This window comes from Sciurus carolinensis, unplaced genomic scaffold (genome assembly GCF_902686445.1).
Source record: "Sciurus carolinensis unplaced genomic scaffold, mSciCar1.2, whole genome shotgun sequence".
NCBI lineage: Eukaryota > Metazoa > Chordata > Mammalia > Rodentia > Sciuridae > Sciurus > Sciurus carolinensis.
The window spans coordinates 47404-66432 of NW_025920373.1; the positions used below are offsets into that span (position 1 = coordinate 47404).

The 19029-nt window shown below is 38.8% G+C and overlaps 1 pseudogene; it reads left to right on the forward strand.

The window, feature by feature from the left end:
• The first annotated feature begins 3603 nt into the window (after nucleotides 1–3603).
• On the forward strand, nucleotides 3604–6967 carry LOC124975654 (apoptosis-stimulating of p53 protein 2-like; annotated as a pseudogene).
• Nucleotides 6968–19029: the final 12062 nt, after the last annotated feature.

Here is a 19029-nt window from a genome sequence, read left to right on the forward strand (position 1 = left end):
AAATTGAGATAGTAGATTGGGAATCATAATTGAATTTGAACTGTAGTATTAGCTAATGACAAAGTTTATGATGCAGATATATAGTGATCCATTAAAATATTTGCATTGTAAAAGATCAAAAACATAAAGGCTTTTAAAAAATATTCATTCAAAGCATATGTTTTCAATCTTGTGAACTTTTTGCAAAGAAATGCATGCTAATTGTGTTTCTTTACAGAGTTTAATATAGTTCAACAGCATTTTGAAACAAATGTTTCACAAAAGAAATCTGTTGCTACTATATCTAAATTATCTCATTAAAAATGTTTAAATTAAAAAAAAGAATTTTTCCTCAACTATTAATTTATACTCCACTTGTTTTCAATATTCCCTACTAATGAATGAATACTTATTTTCCAAGAACTGATGAAAATGAATTATTAAAAGTATCCAAATCTGTGTTCTCACTCAGGGTTGCAGTGTTGAACACTGCCAGGCTGGTCATACCAGGATTCTAGGAACTCAACAGACCTCCTGAAACAGTCTATTGCACAACTCCCATTGAACAAGGGTTCATGATTTGCTACTATTCTCATGGAAAAACCCTGCATGCAAACAACACTGGTGGTCAAAATGACCTTGAAGACAACCAGGAGGCATAAAATACTTAAAGCTTCATTTTCCCTTTGTTAAAAGAGGATCCATAGCCCATTTCTAAGAATCATCTGAATGGCAGTGAATGATTAATGGTTGGAAGGAAAAGGATGCTATTGAGCAAGTCAATAGATTAAAGTCTCAAACACTCCTTTCAAATTACCAATCACCGAAATAGTGAAAGGCAGGTGAAAGTTAGATTACCATTATTGGGATGGAGAGGTTTGAAAGAAAGAGTACCTAACCATCTCCCACTCAAAATACTGCACCAACTTTGGACATCTGGGATTCATACATGTCTTGAATTTATTTAGTGGCTTTTATCTAGGAGTTCTATCAGAATCTCCATGAAATAAATTTATAAGTGCATGTCCAGGCCTTGTTACATTTACTAAATCTAGATCTTCAGGAGTGAGCCTATACATGTAAGTTTTCACAACATTCCCCAAGACACTCTTAGGCACAATTTTAGTACACAACCTGTCAGTCACAAAACCACCACTTCATTGTCAACTCTGTACAGAGATAAATTCCTTTTATCATTTGGAGAGTGGGTCAAAAGGAAAAAGTGTAAGATAGTCATGTACAAAAGTCTCATACAATTTTCCAAGGTAGGGGAAGGATGGAGACTAGTCAAATAATAATGTAATTTTGTTTCCTTCTACCCAAACGAAAATGAAAATCTCTCCCACCTCCAAGAAAAGCATTGCAGATTTCAGATAAAGGTTTAGACTCATATGGGTGGTCCCCTTTACCAGAAATGGATAATTTGCCAATGAATTATTATTCATCCCTTTGTAACCTAACATCTGAGTCCTCCTAACCTGAAACCCCATCAATGTTTGTAAGCCTGTAAGTTTCATTCACAAACAAGGAATTCTTATTTTCCCCAAATGGGAGAAGAACCCTGTCTATACACAAACTGAAAAAAAAATTTTAAAAATTGAAAAGTCTCTCTTATTTTGTACTTCCCCTCAATTACATAACTTCCATATAGATCTATATATTTCTGATTACTTTCCCTTCCCTTTTTCCTAACTGAGCCTCACCACTGAAGGACAAGTTCCTTTTATAGAACTCCTCAACAGTAACTAAATTCCTCTGGCTCATCAAAGGCTTCTTTTGGTTTGCACTTTTAAGATCAAGCCTATACCCACATTACCATTATTGGGATGAAGAGGTTTGAAAGCAGTACCTGACCAATCTCCCACTGAAATACCAGATACTGAGGAGGGATGGGTGGGAGGATAACCACTGCAAAACCTGTCTGGGCATTTTAGCAAGACCCTGTATCAAAATTAATTTTAAAAGGACTGATAATGTGGGCAGTGATAGAATATCCCTGGATTCTATTCTCAATAACACACATACACACACACACACACATGGACATTAAAGCTTCATTCAATGACAAATATTGCTATCCTACATTGTTTTACTCTAATTAGAAAAAAGTAGAAAAGATTGGAAAAAATGACTAAATTTCTCTTCTGTGTACTAGTATTTACTTTAACTACCTTAAATAAATTTATAACTTCTAGTATCTATAAAAGGATGAATATTGAAATTGATCCTGAATGTGTCACTGTTAAAAGAAATGGATGTCAGATAATTGTAAATAAACATACCTTGTTTTTTGCTTCAATGACCACCTTGTGCATAAGCAGGTTTGCTGCTGTGCATCTGTTCTTACTGTAGACGGCATAGTGCAGAGCAGTGTGGCCACTGGTGTCCATCACATTTGGATCTGCACCAGACTGCAGCAAAATCATGGCACATTTCTCCTCTTGGAATTGTGCAGTCTTTCAGGTTTGCACCAAGAAAGGAACTGTCAGCTACACGTGTCCAATATTAACATGCCACAGTTTTTACCAACTAAGCACACTTGAATGAAAAAAATAATGCATCTTGGATCTGGGAATTCTAATCAAATCCTTCTTCAGCTACTATCTACCTTCATCAGAGTCATGCTGTTGTCACTGTCACAGAAGTTAATGCTGCATTTCATCTGAATCAGGAGTGTCACCATTCTGGATTCCATAGACACAGGCATAAGGCAGAGCAAGCCTATGAAAATGAAAGGACTTTTCAGGAAAATACAGAACATTATCTCCAGATACAAAATAAGTCATAAAATGGCAAATGTTAATACCACATACTTCCTCCTCTTTCCAAGTATTTATTTATTTTCTGCAGAAAGTATGGTCTTTCCTAGGCCTTCCTTCTGAAAACATCAATTACCTATTGGAAGGACTGGTGGTGGCAGTGGGACTGTTGTGCTGGGGTTGCAAGCCAGGACCTCACTCATGCTATGCAAGCGCGGTACCCTTGAGGTACATCGCCAGCCTCAAGCAGCCTAGTAGAAAAGAAAGAACATGACTATCACAGCACAACCTCACTGGGAGTCTTACTTTAAGCTCTGTTACTAAACACTGCCTAGCCTTTGTATGTGTCCCTTTCCTCACCCATAAACTGGGAATGAAGTAGTAGTTACCTAATAGGATACCACAGTGATGCATAAGACAAAGATTATGGAGAGGATTTGGAAAAGATCTGTGACAGCTCTCATCATATGCTTGGCATTTGATTAAATTTCACTTGTTAAAATTACTGTGTGCAGCCCCACATCCCTTCCCCAAGGCAGTCTGGAGTTCTTGGGCAGGGCAGGCTTGGGGGATGAGCCAACACTGGCTCCAGGCCCAGGACAGGTTTGGTTAGTTGTTCTGGAAACTGATGAGGGAGACTGGGCCTCCACAAGGTGGATGAGACAAAGCCCAGACCTGGACTATGCAGGGGGCGGGCTCACGCTTCTGTGGCACCCCAGCATAGCGGGAGTCACCTGCACCCCTGACTTGCAACAGGTCCACTGCATCACAGGCGGCCTAGCCCTCTGCTGGGCTCCACATTGGGTGCCCTGTACATCTAGGGAGTTTAGGCTCTGCTGGGATCATGGTCTGGCCACCTGCTTCAATGCACTTTGGATCCAAAATGATGCTGATGTTTCTGACAGCACACCTTACCAACACGTCACAGAAGTTCCAGTTATTCCAGAGACAATATGAAGAGATGTTGTAGATCTGTGCAAAGAGCCTGGTTAGAGTGACTCAAATTTGGCTGAGCTGTGATTTGGCTCTGAATGTCCCTTTGATCATAATGAGAGAATGTTTGATGTTCTACAATGATTTTGAAGACAGAGAAGTAAAGTTCTTTTCTTCCTTCCTCATGAATGCCCCCTAGCAGGGACATTTTGAATGGTCTAAGGTCTTGGGATCAAAGTCTGAAGAGAAATGGTGTAAAAATGCCAGCTGTACATGGAAGAAAGGAGTATGGTGTAACAGTCCCATATGGATCTACTCTTGCAGAAATTCAAGAAATGGCATCTGGCCAGCAGCAACAGATTAAGGTCCAGAAACAACTGCTGGCTGCAAAGTAACAGTACTTGAAGTTTTAAAAACAAGATCAGTGTCAACAGGAACAAGTTGTTGAGTAAGAGAAGCTTAAGAGTCTAAAATAAATAGCTGAGAATCAAGAAGCCAAGCTAAAAAATGTGAGAGCACTTGAAGACCATGTGGAATAGTAGAGAGTAAGCAATTGGAAACTTTTGGGGGAAATTGAACAGATGAACAGTAAGTTCCAAAAAAACAGAGGGAGCTCATTCTACCAGTGTCAAAAGTGGAGGAACTTACAAGGCAGCTAGAGATGCACAAGAATGACAGGATTGACGGCCACCTTGACAACCATTCACTTGTGGCTGGGCTGGATCACCTCTACAAGAAAGTGCAGTTAAGAAAAAACTGAATCAAGAGCAGAATGCCAGGCCCCAACAAAGGGATTGTTGGATAAGTGCAATTCAGAAGTGTCAGTCATGGAAAAGCATGTTAATGAGCTGAGGACCCACTGTGGAAGAAGGCAGCACTGCAGCAAAATGAGATCTGCTGATTTCTTCTGATGAACATCTTCCTCAGCAAGCAGTGTCAGCCTTAAGCCATGTGACTGCAGTAGGTCCATACATCCAGTCCCCTACCATGCCAAGGATGCTCTCAAGGTCACAACTGCTGGTGAAGCCACCGGTGCCTGATGGTTACTTGGACTTGCAGTCTTCAGAGCAGCCAAAAGACATAAACATTGCCCAATATGAGATCTGGGTCCACATCACAAACTAAGGGTTCAAAAGTCCATTCAGCTGACCAGCTGACACTGAGTGTAACCCTGCAAATGCAGATCTTTTCCTGAGCCAACTCTCTTCTGTATCTCAAACCACTGGGAATGCCCTGGACCAAGCTGATGATGGGGAAGTTCCACTGAGGGAGAAAGAGAAGAAAACATGTCCACTGTTGATGTTCGACACAGTGTGGGCCAGTGTGCTGCCCCACCCTCCTTTGGCACAGTAACAAAAAATTGGAGCAGTGCTGATGTCTTGCAGGAAGCTCAGGCTACAAATCAATATGTGGATGAAGTACCACCTCCTCTTCCTAGAAAACCAAAACAGGGTAATTTGCCTTATGTTAACTAACCTATCAATCACCTCTGACATTAAGCCATGGAAATCCTCAGCAGTTGCCAACAGCTGTTACCACCATTGGAAGTGAACCCAAACCAGCAGGGCATCAGCCAAGGGTGCTGCCGTCTCTCAGCATACTTTCAGTTGGCCAAGACCAAACCCTTCTCCATGATCTAAGCAAGAAAGTTTACTTGCTGCTGCAGCCCAGTCCTTTACTCCCAGTCTTTCAAAGATACCCTTCATCTGGCCTTCAGATAACCTCAGACCATAGCAGCCAGCTCTAATATTCCATGTGTACACAGTATCAGGCTCCAGGAAAACACTTTCCAGCAGGCTGTGCAGAGTGCACTAAGATACATATGAGAGGCCCACACTTTGCAAGTGTATATGGCAAACCTGTCATAGCTACTTCCCAAATCCACAGCAGCACCCAGAGAATATTTGCTCCAACAGCCAGGGCAGGCATGGCAGTCCAGAAACTGAAACAGAACCTGGTTCTTCAGTTCAGGAGAACCATTAAATGAAAGAATTCCTTGACTGCTCAGTCCAGCTAAATTATTGTCTTTCTCTCTAACCTTACCAAAACCATAGTGATGCCAACTTAGAAAGAAGCCTTATGAAAGCAACTGTCTAATGCATTCAAACTACTGAAGAAATGTGGTTCTAGTACAGAGTCAGAGGGTCTGAATGAAACAAGTGTTCAGAAAGTTTTCTATAAGAGCCACAATAGCTGCAATGGAGACCATCTCTCTTCCATCATACCCATCTAAGTCATCAGACTCAGTGACTTCTGGCTCAGAAATCCCCACAGAAATTCCAAATCCACATTCACATATGGAGCCAGAGAAGGAGGTGGTCTCTTTAGTTCCTGAGTCACTGTCTCCAGAGGATGTGGGGAGTGCCAGTTCACAGAAAGGTCACATGTCAGTTCCTTCTCCTGTCCTCAATGATGTGCCTGAATGAGTTCCAGAGAGGATCCTGAATCTCCAGAACAAAATCCAGAGGAACCAAATCCAAATGCTCCACATGTACTTGAAGTGTATCGAAAGGAATGCCCCCCACCTCCACCCTACCCACTTGGGGTTCTGGAAGGCCTGGAAAAGACTCTGTGAGCATGTGCCCACCTAGGATCACTGGACAGGACTCTTTGCCTCCTGACAAAAGGACAAACTTGCTTAAACTGGCTCAGAGAGGGTAACTCAAGGAGTGAGGGTGAAATTCAAAGTTCCTGCTTTACTCCTAGATTCATCTTTGGTGGGGGAGTTTGACCTCATACAGAGAATTATTTCTAAGGTTGATGACCCAAGCTTGCCCAATGATGATGGCATGAGAGCGCCCCACACTGCTGTGTGCAGGCCACACAGAAATCATTAAGTTCCTGGTGCAGTTTGGTGTGAATGTAAATGCTGCTGATAGTGACGGGTGAACCCCTTTGCACTGTACTGCCTCATGTGAAAACATCCAGGGGTGTAAGTTTTGGGTGGAGGCAGGAGCAGCTGTGTTCACCATGACCTACAGTGACATGCAGACTGCCACACATGATTGTGAGGATGTGGACAAAGGCTACACACAGTGCTCTCAGTTTCTTTATGGAGGTTCAGGAGAAAATGGGCATAATGAATACAGGAGTCACCTGTGCACTTTGTGATTATGACCCTCAGATTGATGATGAACTGCCCCTGAAAATAGGAGACAGCCTGACGGTCATCCACAGAAAGGCAAAATGAAATTGAGCCATGGTGGGCATACCTTGATGAGGAGGAGGTACATGTTCCATGCAGCTTTCTGGGGCTGTACCCAAGATCTAAACCAAGACAAAAGAGTTCTACCTGAAACTTGAAAGAATATTAGTTAATGAAGAATTAATCTTATCACCAAGAAGAAATAAAGTGTTTTTGGCAAAATTTTCACAATTCTTATTTTGATGACAGTGTGATTTGAAAGCAATGCAGAATGTGCTCTGGAAGAAAATGAAAGATTGAAGAACTCACTCCTACTGGGGGACACTCAGCTTGAGGAAATGGAGCTTGTGAGTCAGCAAACCATTCTGAGCTGGGCACAGCTGCTCCACAGAACACTCAGGAAGACACACAGTGACAATCCAGTTTTCTGCAAGAAAAGGGACCATTCCTTGTACTTTTTGGATACTGGCTTTCTATCAAGTTTAGTGGGCCTTTTTGCACTGCTCTGTACCAGTCCTCCTTCCAGAAGGAACAGTGCCATCAAGGCACAAACCCCAATCCTCCAGGGCCAGCAGGCCTGAATTGTGTGGGAAATAAAGATTCCACTTACATATTGTCAGCAAAATCTGCTAGTTGTTCATCTTTCAGCAGTAACTATTATATATGTTCTAGCATTTTATGAATTATATATCGATTAAAATATTGCAGCTAAACTACACTCCCCAATTAAAGTAGATTTAGAATCTTGTTTTTAGGGTGAATATGAATCTATATTTATTGTACTTTGTACCTTGGAAATTAGTGACTTTCCCATACTTGTCAAGATCATTTCTAATATTAAAAACAATTATAATAAAATCAAGCTTTCTAACTCTAAAAAAGTTACTATGTACAAAAAGGGCTGAATAACAAAGACATCAAAAGAAACTCCCCTTTCATTGTCAGAAAACATTAAAGTAAAGAAAACTTGGGTTACAAATGAAGAAATGTGACTCAATTTATTTGATATTTAGATTTACTGTACATAAGGAAATTTGATATAGAAAACTTTTAATACCAGTCTTTAATAATGTTGTGAATTACAAAAATGTCAGTTTATCTTTTACAATTTCCTAATTTCATCAATGCCTTGTTTTGAAAGGAAAGAGGAAACACTTCAAGTGCAATTGAGTTTTCTTTTTTCACTTTAACATCTCTCACTTTGCTAGACTGAAAAGGGTGACATGATTGTTTTAATGATGGAAGGGTCCTGAGAAACAGGACTATATGTCTGCTACATTTTAAATGATCAGGTTATATCTGGTGAACAAATGGATGGAATGAAATCATAAAGAGGATATGGGAGCTGTGTATTTTTCATAATAAAGTTTTTATAGTAAAACTTTAGAAATACTAATGAACATTTATATTTGTTAGCTTCTACTTTCATACAGATGCACATAAATAAAATGATTAATATATTATTGTCTTCAGATTTGTATTAAATTGGCATATAATAAAAGCATACATATAGGATAAAATGTATCCACACAATACAGAAGTACAGATAAGCAAATTCCTTTTCTTTCAGAGGAGGTTAAAAGTTGGCAGAACATACCAATATCCAGCCACACCCATGAAAAACACATACACTTAGAAAGTGAAATCAGATATGTGCAAGATACATATTTCTGTTCTTCCCTGGGCTGATTTCATTAATAATATTCTTCTACTATACCTTGGAGATGCAGTAAAAATGCCCAGAGAACTTTGATCAAAATCAACCAGAGGCTAAGCCCAAAACCAAGACCCAAAAATATGTCAACATGCTGAATTACTATAATTTCCAAAGGCAAGGAAACTAAATGAAAAACAATACAAAATTACTAAGTATCCCTATATATTGGGAATCAAACAAGGAATCTTTCAGAATCACAAAAGAAGTAAAAATTTCAGTTATAATTCAAATGTCTGAAAATGATAAATTTTTAAACACTTTGTATATATATTTTGATAACATGAGACCATAGTCAATTTGTGTGAATGTGCAAAAATCCTGACTTTTTTTCCCCCTCAATTGGTACACCAAAATACATCTTCCCACTTCAGACCATATCTACCGTGCCTGCTATCATCACATATTTTTCCTCCTGATGAATGCACTACAAATAGTTTATAAAGTCTAATGGCTTCTTTGTAATACATTGTTTTTGAAGCTGTGTAGATGATGACAAGCATTATCTCTCTAATTATTTACCAAAGATATTCTGGCTTCATGGAAATAATGACTGAGGATGCAGACATTTTTCCTTACCATCGAATTGCTTGTTGGAAAAGGCATAAGCAACTTACACTTTAAAGTAGCAGTGTAAGAAACAATCCTCTTTGTCTTCACTCAAATTGTTAACTGGAAATCAGTATTTGATCCCTCTGTAAACTTAAAATTCAGCACCTTGCCATGGCACGTGCTGTAACCTCAGCAACCCTGGAGGCTGAGGCAGGAGGACTGCAAGTTCAAAGACAGTCTGAGAAACTTACTGAGGCCGTATGATACTTAGCCAGAGCATGTATCAAACACTGAATAAAATAATTCAAAGGACTCAAAAAGTGTCTCAGTGATAGAGTACACCTGTGAATTAAATGCCTGTTTCCAAAAAAAAAAACAAAGAAAAAAAGAAAAAAGAAAAAACAATGTAAAATTCATTCTTTTATGAGGATGATAAGTATTTTTCCCTATGTTAATATGTTACTTTGAGATCTGATACAGTATAATTTAGCAAAGGATCCTTGCTTAGCAGGCATAAAAGCGTAGGGGGTGCCAGGCTATCTCATGCACAGGTGAGCTGCGGAGTCAGAACCCAGACCCTGGGAGTTGGGTAAAAGCAGGCTTGTGGAGAGCAACCTGCAAACTCATTTATTACAGGAAAAACCATACAGTTTATAAACTTTTTGCCCAATCACAACGTGCCATGGGGGATCAGACCACCAGGCCGCTATACAGGTTCCCTTGGTAACACTAGGTCAATTTGGGGGCAGTTGTTTACATTCCTAGGTAGTCAGAGCAGAATGCTCCTCTTTGCAAGTTTATACACTTGAGACATTAACTGCTGCGAGCCAAGAACTAGGATTTCTCCCAACATAAAAGCCCCTTGGTTTGATTTTCAGCCAGCATAAAAGAAAAAAAAAAAGGAATTATTATTCAGCATTTTCCTTATTGATTTCAAAGTAACATCTGTAAAATATATAGTATCAGGAGCAGTGACTGAATTATGGTTTGTTTTCTTTATGTAGAAGAAATAAGTTTGATTTCTAACTTAGTTGTATTATGAAATACAATCTAAAAAACTATAATAAAGCTTATTGAAGTGTTCTAGCCCTGCTTTTATAGCCTTCAAATTGATTGATGTTAGAATGATTGAATATTGTTTAAACTGGTTGTGCCACAGTTAAAAATTAGTTTAGTTCTCCCTGTTTATTATGTGAAGCTAAAAAAGTACGTAACCCTTTAATATTACTTTGCATTATTTTTTAAAAAGTAACTATTTTTACAGAGTGCATTTTGATTCATTGTACACAAATGGGGTACAACTTCTCATTTCTATGGTTGTACACGATGTAGATTCACACCACCCATCATACATGTACATGGAGTAATAATGTCTCTCTCAGTCCACTATCTTTCCTTCTCCCACCCCAGCCACCCCATTTTCCTCTACACAATCCAAAGTTTCTCCATTCTTCTCTTACCCTCCCTGCCACCCTGCCCCCATTATGTATCATCATCCACTTATCAGAGAAAACATTCGTCATTTGGTTCTTTGGGGATTGGCTTATTTCACTTAGCATGATATTCTCCAACTCCATCCATTCACCTCAAAGGTCAAAATTTTATTATTCTTTATGGTTGAATAATATACCATTGTGCATATACACCACAGTCTCTTTATCCATTCATCTATTGAAGGGCATCTAGATTGGTTCCACAATCTACCTATTTGAATTCAGCTGCTGTAAACATTGATATAGCTTCATCACTGTAGTATGCTGATATTAAGTCCTTTAAATATAAACCAAGGAGTAGGGTATCTATTTCAAATGGTGGTTCTAAGTTTTTTCTAAAGAATCTCCATAGTGCTTCCCAGAGTGGCTGCACTAATTTTCATCCCCACCAGCAGTGTGTGAGTGTACCTTTTTCCCCACATCCTCACCAACATCTATTGTTACTTATAGTCTTGATAATAGCCATTCTAACTGGGGTGAGATGAAATCGTAGGGAAGTTTTGATTTGCATTTCTCTTATTACTAGATATGTTTTACATTTTTTCATATATCTGTTGATTGATTGCATTTCTTCTTCTGTGAAGTGTCTGCTCAGTTCTTTAGCCCATTTATTGATTGGGTTATTTACATTCATGGTGTGAACTTTTTTAAGTTCTGTACAGATTTTGGAGATTAGTGCTCTATCTTCATGTTCAAAACACTAGAAAAACTAGGGATGGTAGGAACATCCCTCAACATTTTAAAGGCTATCTATGCTAAGCCCATGGGCCAACATTATTCTAAATGGAGAAAAATTGAAAGTATTCCCTCTAAAAACTGGAACAAAACAGGGATTCCCTCTTTCACCACTTCTATTCAACATAGTCCTTGAAATTCTAGGCAGAGCAATCAGATAGACAAAAAAAATTAAAGGGATACAAATAGGAAAAGAATAACTCAAACTATGACTATCTGCCAGTGACATGATTCTATATTTACAAGATCCAAAAAGTTCCAACAAAAATCTTCTAGAACTCACAAAAGAATTCAGCAAAGTAGTGGGATACAAAATTAATACCCCAAAATCAAATGCACTTCCATATATAATCAATGAATCCACTGCAAGAGAAATTAGGAAAACTACTCCACTACTCCATTCATAATAGCCTCAAAAAAATAAATACTTGGGAAACAAAACAAAAGAAGTGAAAGAAGTCTAAGAAAACTACAGAACACTAAAGAAAGAAATTGAAGAAGACCTTAGAAAATGGAAAGGTCTCCCATGGACTTGGATAGGTGGAATTCATATTGTCAAAATGGCCATAATACATTGAAACTGCTATACAGATTCAATGCAATTCCTATTAAAATCCCAATGACAATTTTCATCAAACTGGATAAAGCAATCATGAACTTCATCTGGAAAAATAAGACACCCAGAACAGCCAAGGCAATCCTTAGCAAGAAGAGTAGAGCAGGAGGCATCACAATACCAGACCTTAAACTATACTACAGAGCAATAGTAACAAAAATGGCATGGTACTGACAACAAAACAGACACACAGATGAAAGGTACAGAATAGAAGACACAGAGACAAACCCACATAAATACAGTTATCTCATAGTAGACCAAAGATGCCAAAAACATACACTGGAGAAAAGAGAGCCTGTTCAAAAAATGATGCTGGGAAAAATGGAAACCCATATGTAACAAAGTGAAATTACACCTCTTTCTCTCTCAATGAACAAAAGTCAACTCAAAGTGCATAAAATATTTAAGCACTAGATCAGAGACCCTATGCCTAATCGAAGAAAAAGTGGGTCTAATTCTCCATCATGTCATCTAAGAAACTGTCTTCCTTAACAAAACTCCTAAAGTACAAGAAGTAAAATTAAGAATCCATAAATGGGATGGATTCAAAGTAAAAAGCTCTTTTTAAGCAAAGGAAACAGTAACACGAAGACAGTGCCACCAGAATGGGAGAAAATCTTATCCACATGCACCTCAGATACAGTACTAATCTCCAGCATATATGAAGAACTCAAAAAACTTAACATCAGAAAAACAAATAACTCAATCAAATGGGCAAAGGAATTGAACAGACACATCACAGAAGAAATATAACCAATCAACAAACATATGAAAAAATGTTCATCATCTCTTGGAATTAAAGAAATTCAAATCAAACCTACTTGGATTTCATCTCACTTCACTCAGAATGGCAATTGTCAAGAATACAAACAATAGGGGCTGGGGTTATGGCTCAGTGGTAGAACGCTTGGCTAGCATGTGTGAGGCACTGGATTCAATACTCAGCACCACATATAAATAAAATAGAGATCCATCAACAACTAAAGAATAAAAATTAAAAAAAATACAAACAATAATAATTGTGGGTGAGGATGAGGGAGAAAAAGGTACACTCATATATTGCTGGTGGCACTGCAGACTGGTGCATCCACTATGCAAAGCAGTATGGAGATTCCTCAGAAAACTTGGTATGAAACATCCATTTGATCCAGCTATCCCAATCCTCGGTTTACACAAAAAGGACTTAAAATCAGCATACTACAGTGATGCAGCTACATCAATGTTTATAGCAGCTCAATTCACAATTGATTGTGAAAACAAACTAGATGTCCTTCAACAGATGAATGGATAAAGAAAATGTGGTACATATGCACAATGGAATATTGTTCAGCTTTAAAGAATGAAAGTATGACATTTGCAGGTAAATGGATGGAACTAGAGAATATCATGCTAAGTGAAAAAAGCCAATCTGAAAAAAACAAAGACCAAATGTTTTATCTGATAATCAGATGCTGATCCAAAGTGGGGGACTGGTAGGGAAGAATGAAGAAACTTTGGGATTATGCAGAGGGGAACAGGGGTGGTGGGGATGGGATGGATGGTAGAATGAGATAGACATCATCACCGTATATACATGCATGATTACAGTACTGGTGTGACTCAGCACTATATATAGCCAGAGGAATGAGAGGTTATGCTCTACTCGTGTTCATAGGTCAAAATGCATTCTACTGTCATGTATTACCAATTAGGTCAAATTTTTAAATTTAAAAATTTTAAAAGGAAAATAAAATGTCCTGTTTTCCATAAAACCAAATGCTGTTTTGAATAATAAGCACAAGTACCACATCTAGGGGCTCAGAGGCCTCTAACACCATGAGTTCACCAATTTTTCCTCATGTTATGTTCCTAGGCTGACCTTCAGTTATAATCAAGTTGATACAGAAATTACTTGAAATTTAAATAGTCATCAACTACCACTGTTTTGGTAATTTACAAAAAGCTTTCTCTTTACCTAAAGTCTTTATTATAATTCCAAAGAATAAATTCAAGACCCTAAGTCCTTTTTAACATTCTTATATATAATTATTACATGGGTTTATTTAGATAAGTGTGTCCATTTATCTTGAATTCAAAGTCTGATTCAAAATATGGAGACAGTTGAAGACAGACGTTGCATTGCTTCCTAAAGGGGAAAGAAGACACTTGTATGAACTGCTCTGAGAATTTCCTTTCTATCAATGTTTGTACTGCAAAAATTAGCCAGTGGCACAAGTCACTAACAAAACGCAACTGAAGATTTCAATAATCATGTTTAAAATCATGGTGTGTTTCTTCTTAAAAGAGGTTATGCAAATATAAGCAGGAAAGCAAGAAAGCATGTCTCATCAAATAGACAACATGCTCAGAAGCATTCAAAGTATTGCACCAAGCGGAATGGGTTTTGACTGAATTCTTCCAGAATGTTCCTCCCCATGCTAGCTCATTTTAAATCATATTGTATGTGAACATTTTTTAAAATAGGTCATGTTTATTATTTTCAATAGTATGACAAGTGTCATTGTTACTGAACTTTCTACCAGCTGTAATGTATTCCTTTCTTCTCAGATTTATTTCCATTACAATTTTCCCTCTTCTTCCTGCTTTCGGCAAGCCGAACTAAAGCCCCTCCAGTCTTCACGAACATTTCCTTTACAATCTTCCAGTGCCTGTGCAGACCAAGCCAAAGTGTATGCTGCAGGTCTCCAAGTCAGGGCAGCTCTTCACAGCCACATGCCACTTTCTGGCCTAGGAAAATGCTGCTTCATTAGTAGCCATTATGCCATTTATAGTGGCATAAAAAACCAAGTTTTACTATTTCCATGGGGTGTGGGGTTCAGGAACAATGGGTCTCTGCTCTATTACTTCTGGGGCTTCAGCAGAAAAGATGTAAAGACTGGGGTGACCCAAAACCTGGGAGCTGGAAGTACTGGAGGTTCCATTGCACATGTCTGGCCCCTTTATGAAATGAGATGGACTAAAAGTTAACATTTTAATTGTTTTAATGTCCCCAATGTCTCTGCTTTCTTATTTCATTTGATTGCCTTAAGAAGATTTAATATGTCTGAATTTGAAAACAGTTCATGAGTTTTAGAAAAAAAAAATACAGTCCTCATCATCTTGGATTCAATGGGAGTACAGATAATGAACCATTAAGCCAGAAACCAGCATGTAACACAATATCCGAGTCACAAAATATACATGTGTATATATACATCTAGTATATGTGTATATATATCTATACATAAATAAATATATAAAATCTCAAATCACAAAGTATATGTATACTTATTTGTATATATGTGGGTAGGTGTGTATTTATACAAGCCAAATCAAGTCACAAAATTGTGTATAAATGTCTGTGTGTGTGTGTGTGTGTGTTGTGTGTCTCCTCAGGGAATAGATATTAGGGCAACTGGATAGAGTAACATAGCCCCTCCTCAAAAGAGCACTTCAGGAGTGATCCCAGTGACAGGAGGGCACAAGCTGCACACATACCCAGGAGGAGGCCCTAGGCAGAGGAACAGCACATACATAGTCATCGAAGTGGCCAAAAGGGCTGTGGGGTGGGGAGCTGGGATGGCCAGGTCCTGGAGCTTTGCACCAGAGCAAGAACTGGGGTCTTCTAAAGGTGCAATATTGTTAGGTTCTGAGAATTTATATTTTCCAGAGATGCAGCATGTGCAACTCTGAAAGAGCAAGACAGGAAGGCAGGGGGCTACTCCAGGAGCTGAATCAGTTGCCATGATAGTAAACTTGAAATTGGGTATTATGGTGAAGACTTTAAGGACAGATTGCAAGGACTTGCTTATGGATTGAATGTGAGGTGAGAAAGGAGTCAGGGATAAGGCCCAGGCTTTCTCCTGAGCAACTCGGTGAATGGTGGTACCACATAATGCCCTGGAGGGAGGAGAGGGGAAAGCAAAGTCGGGGGCATGCCCCCTGCTTGGGATAAGCATTGGTGACTCAGCAGGAGCCCTGGAACAGGCAGTGGATAAGAAACTCTGTATTGCAAGGAAGAGATCCAGTTGAAGCATCAAAAACATCCAGAGATCCATCTGGACATCAAAAACAGATAACTTAAAAAGCATGGATCTAAGTGAAATTCACCAGCTAAGTCCAGAAAGAAAAATGTCTTGGCATTCCAGGGTTCCAGAGTATAGAAGGTAGGAGTGATGCAGTATGGAAAGTGAGGAGGAGAGGGCCATGAGCAGGAAGAGGACAAAGCTGTGTGGTACCCTATGTGACCATCTCTCACTCTCTTCCTGAAAGAAAGAGCTCTCTCTGTCCCATCCTCCCTCATCTACTGTTGGTTATTACAGATGGTCACTGTTTGTGCTTTGTGCTGAGCTAGCAGTGCCCTTTCTGTAAGAGTGGCCCAGAGTGTTCAAGTCCCATTCATAATAGGCTTGAGCAGTGTAGTGAGCCAGGAGGGTGGCTGGGTTTCCATCCATTTAAGGTCATGTGACTGCTTAAGTGCTGAGTAGTACAAAATCCAAAAGTTTTTTTAAAGTTTTGCACCTGTTTTTAAGACTGCGTGTGCATGTATAAACATGTATGTGTGAGCACATATGGTACATAATTAAAATCACAATCAGTCCCAATTCTAGTAACAACAAACACCACTGGGTCTGAAACAACATAACAACTCTTACAGAGCACTCAACAATGGAAATTACAAAGTTAAATATCTAATGTAAATAAGTATAAATAATGCAGGCTTGCTTTAATCCCAAACTGTATTTTGTTTCTGATATAAAGTATCTGTAACTCAGGAGTTCTCAGTTCAAGCTGTCTCCAGTTTGCCCTATCATGAACCACTTGTGTCTCATCATCTGATATACACAGGATCCTCTGAAGACTTGAATTTTCCTCCCCTAGAAACAGCAACAGAAGTTGTTATAATTATTGTTCTCTATTTGTCTAACATGGCTCTTCAAATAGTATCTCATTATATTCTCATCTTTGAAGGAATGAGTAATCTTGGGAGAACCCTTGTTAATAATGTGGAATCAAATTATGCTAGCAGATATAAATTTCCATCAAAATTCTGAGGGGATAGAAACTGAAGACTGTCAGTGAATATCACTTCTGAAGCCTGTGATACAGAGGAGAGAAAAATTATTGGTTCTCTAATTTAGAATCTCACTTGAAGATGAGAATTTGGAAAATTAATTATTCTATTTGTCCAAAAGACAGGGAATTCTCCAATAATTTGATGTTCAAAGGAAACAAATATCTATATTACTTCAATACTATCTTCTGATACTGTTTTCATTATAGGTATCTGATTCCAATGTTTGTGATCTTATGTGATTCTCAATAAGAATAGATTCATTTACAGTATGTCTAACAATTTAAATCTAGAACATTCCTATCTTTGTCATAGGACCAGAGAATATTATATTAAAGAAAACTTAATGATCCTCCAATTATGGAATAACTTTGATCACCAAAGACCAGACTGAGTGTGCATCACTGAACCATTAAATGCTCAAAGTCAAGGCACATTTAATTCTCACATAGGCACTAATTCACAGAGATTCTCATTATTTCAAATGATTTTCCTTTCCTACCAAACGAATGAGCACAGTCTGAAAATCACTAGGGATAATATAAACATATAGTAATTCTCTAGTATTTCCTGACACGGAATGGCAGGCACCATCTAAACACATGAATGGTTTGGGGGAGAAATATCACAGTGTCAACAAAAACCTAATTCAATCATGTATTGAATCAGGAGAGGTTGCCATTGAAAGAATTCACTGTTTTATTTTACTTAGTATTTACTTTTAAAACTTTTCCAATCATAACAATAAGATTAAGGTGCACTAGTCTAAATCAGGAACTTGTCTGGAGAAAAAAATGAAGAATTTAAAACTAGTCCTGCCACATCTTAAAAATATGTGTATTTTGTTTGTTCAACATTCCTGCAGCTAATAGTGGCACTGTACAGTGTATTAATGATGTCATGCACTGAGTTCTAGGGTCACTGTGAGGTCAAACCAAAAGAAATACTAAAGTGAGATCATTGCATACAAAATGTGGCTTTGGGGCAAGTACTCCTAGAGGCTCTGAGTTCAAGATTCAAAAACTCTCCATGACCTGAAGAGTCTGGAGGATTCAGTGTCTTACTAGGACATTGAAAATTCACCAGAAAAGTGGAAAATGGAAACAGACCACAAATGATAAATAGTTTGTGCTGGCCTTCTTAGTTTCTTCAACTGAAAGGATCATTGTTGCTGAATGTAATGATCTTGTCATCGAAAGGGTCACTAATCACATGCTATTTTCTTCTCACTGTAAGTGCCCTAAGCATTTTCATGGACCTCTTAAAGGAATAACAAATTTTAAAACTATGATTCTCATATATTATAGACTAATTGGACACTACATTTTCCTTAACAATCTCTCAAGAAAAAATAAACTGAAGCTTGGGTTATTTGTGACTCTAGGAACACTTCAAATTCACAGCACTTGTGCCTGCTTCTTCCATCTTCTCTACTGGACTGCAGTCTCGGAAATGGCAGGATCTGGGTGGCTCATTCTTTCATTCATCAGCTATTTAAAAGATCTCTAATGCAAGCCACTCCACCTACCAAGCCCTGAGGAGACAACTTAGAGCCCTTGCACAGCACAGGGTCCTGCGCCAGTGATGTTAGTTCAGCAAGGAGACCTACAACGAGATGAAGCAAAGGTGCATGGAGCAGGAGACTGTTGGAGCAGGGGGTGGCCAGGGAAGGACTTCCAGAGAGGAAAATAGACACCCGAGTCTGAAGGATGGGGAGTTCACTCCATTCCAGGTGCCAGGACTCGAGGGGACAAATGCTATGTGCAGGGAGAACACCTCAGGTGGTAATTAAAGCAAGAGCAGACCCTGGGCAGAAAGAAATGCAACACAGACACAGCTGATAGGTGGAGAGAAGGACAGCAGAGGTGAAGCACAGAGTGAGCAAGGAAGGTGCTGGGAAATGAAGATGGGGAAAGGGGTCCATCAGGAAGCAGGGTGGAGCGGGCAGGAGGTGAAGAAGTGAGATCTCTGTTAACAGAAACAGAAGCCCTGAATACACAGGGGTATGACCAGAGATGCTATGAAGGTAAGACTGTGGAGCACAGTACAG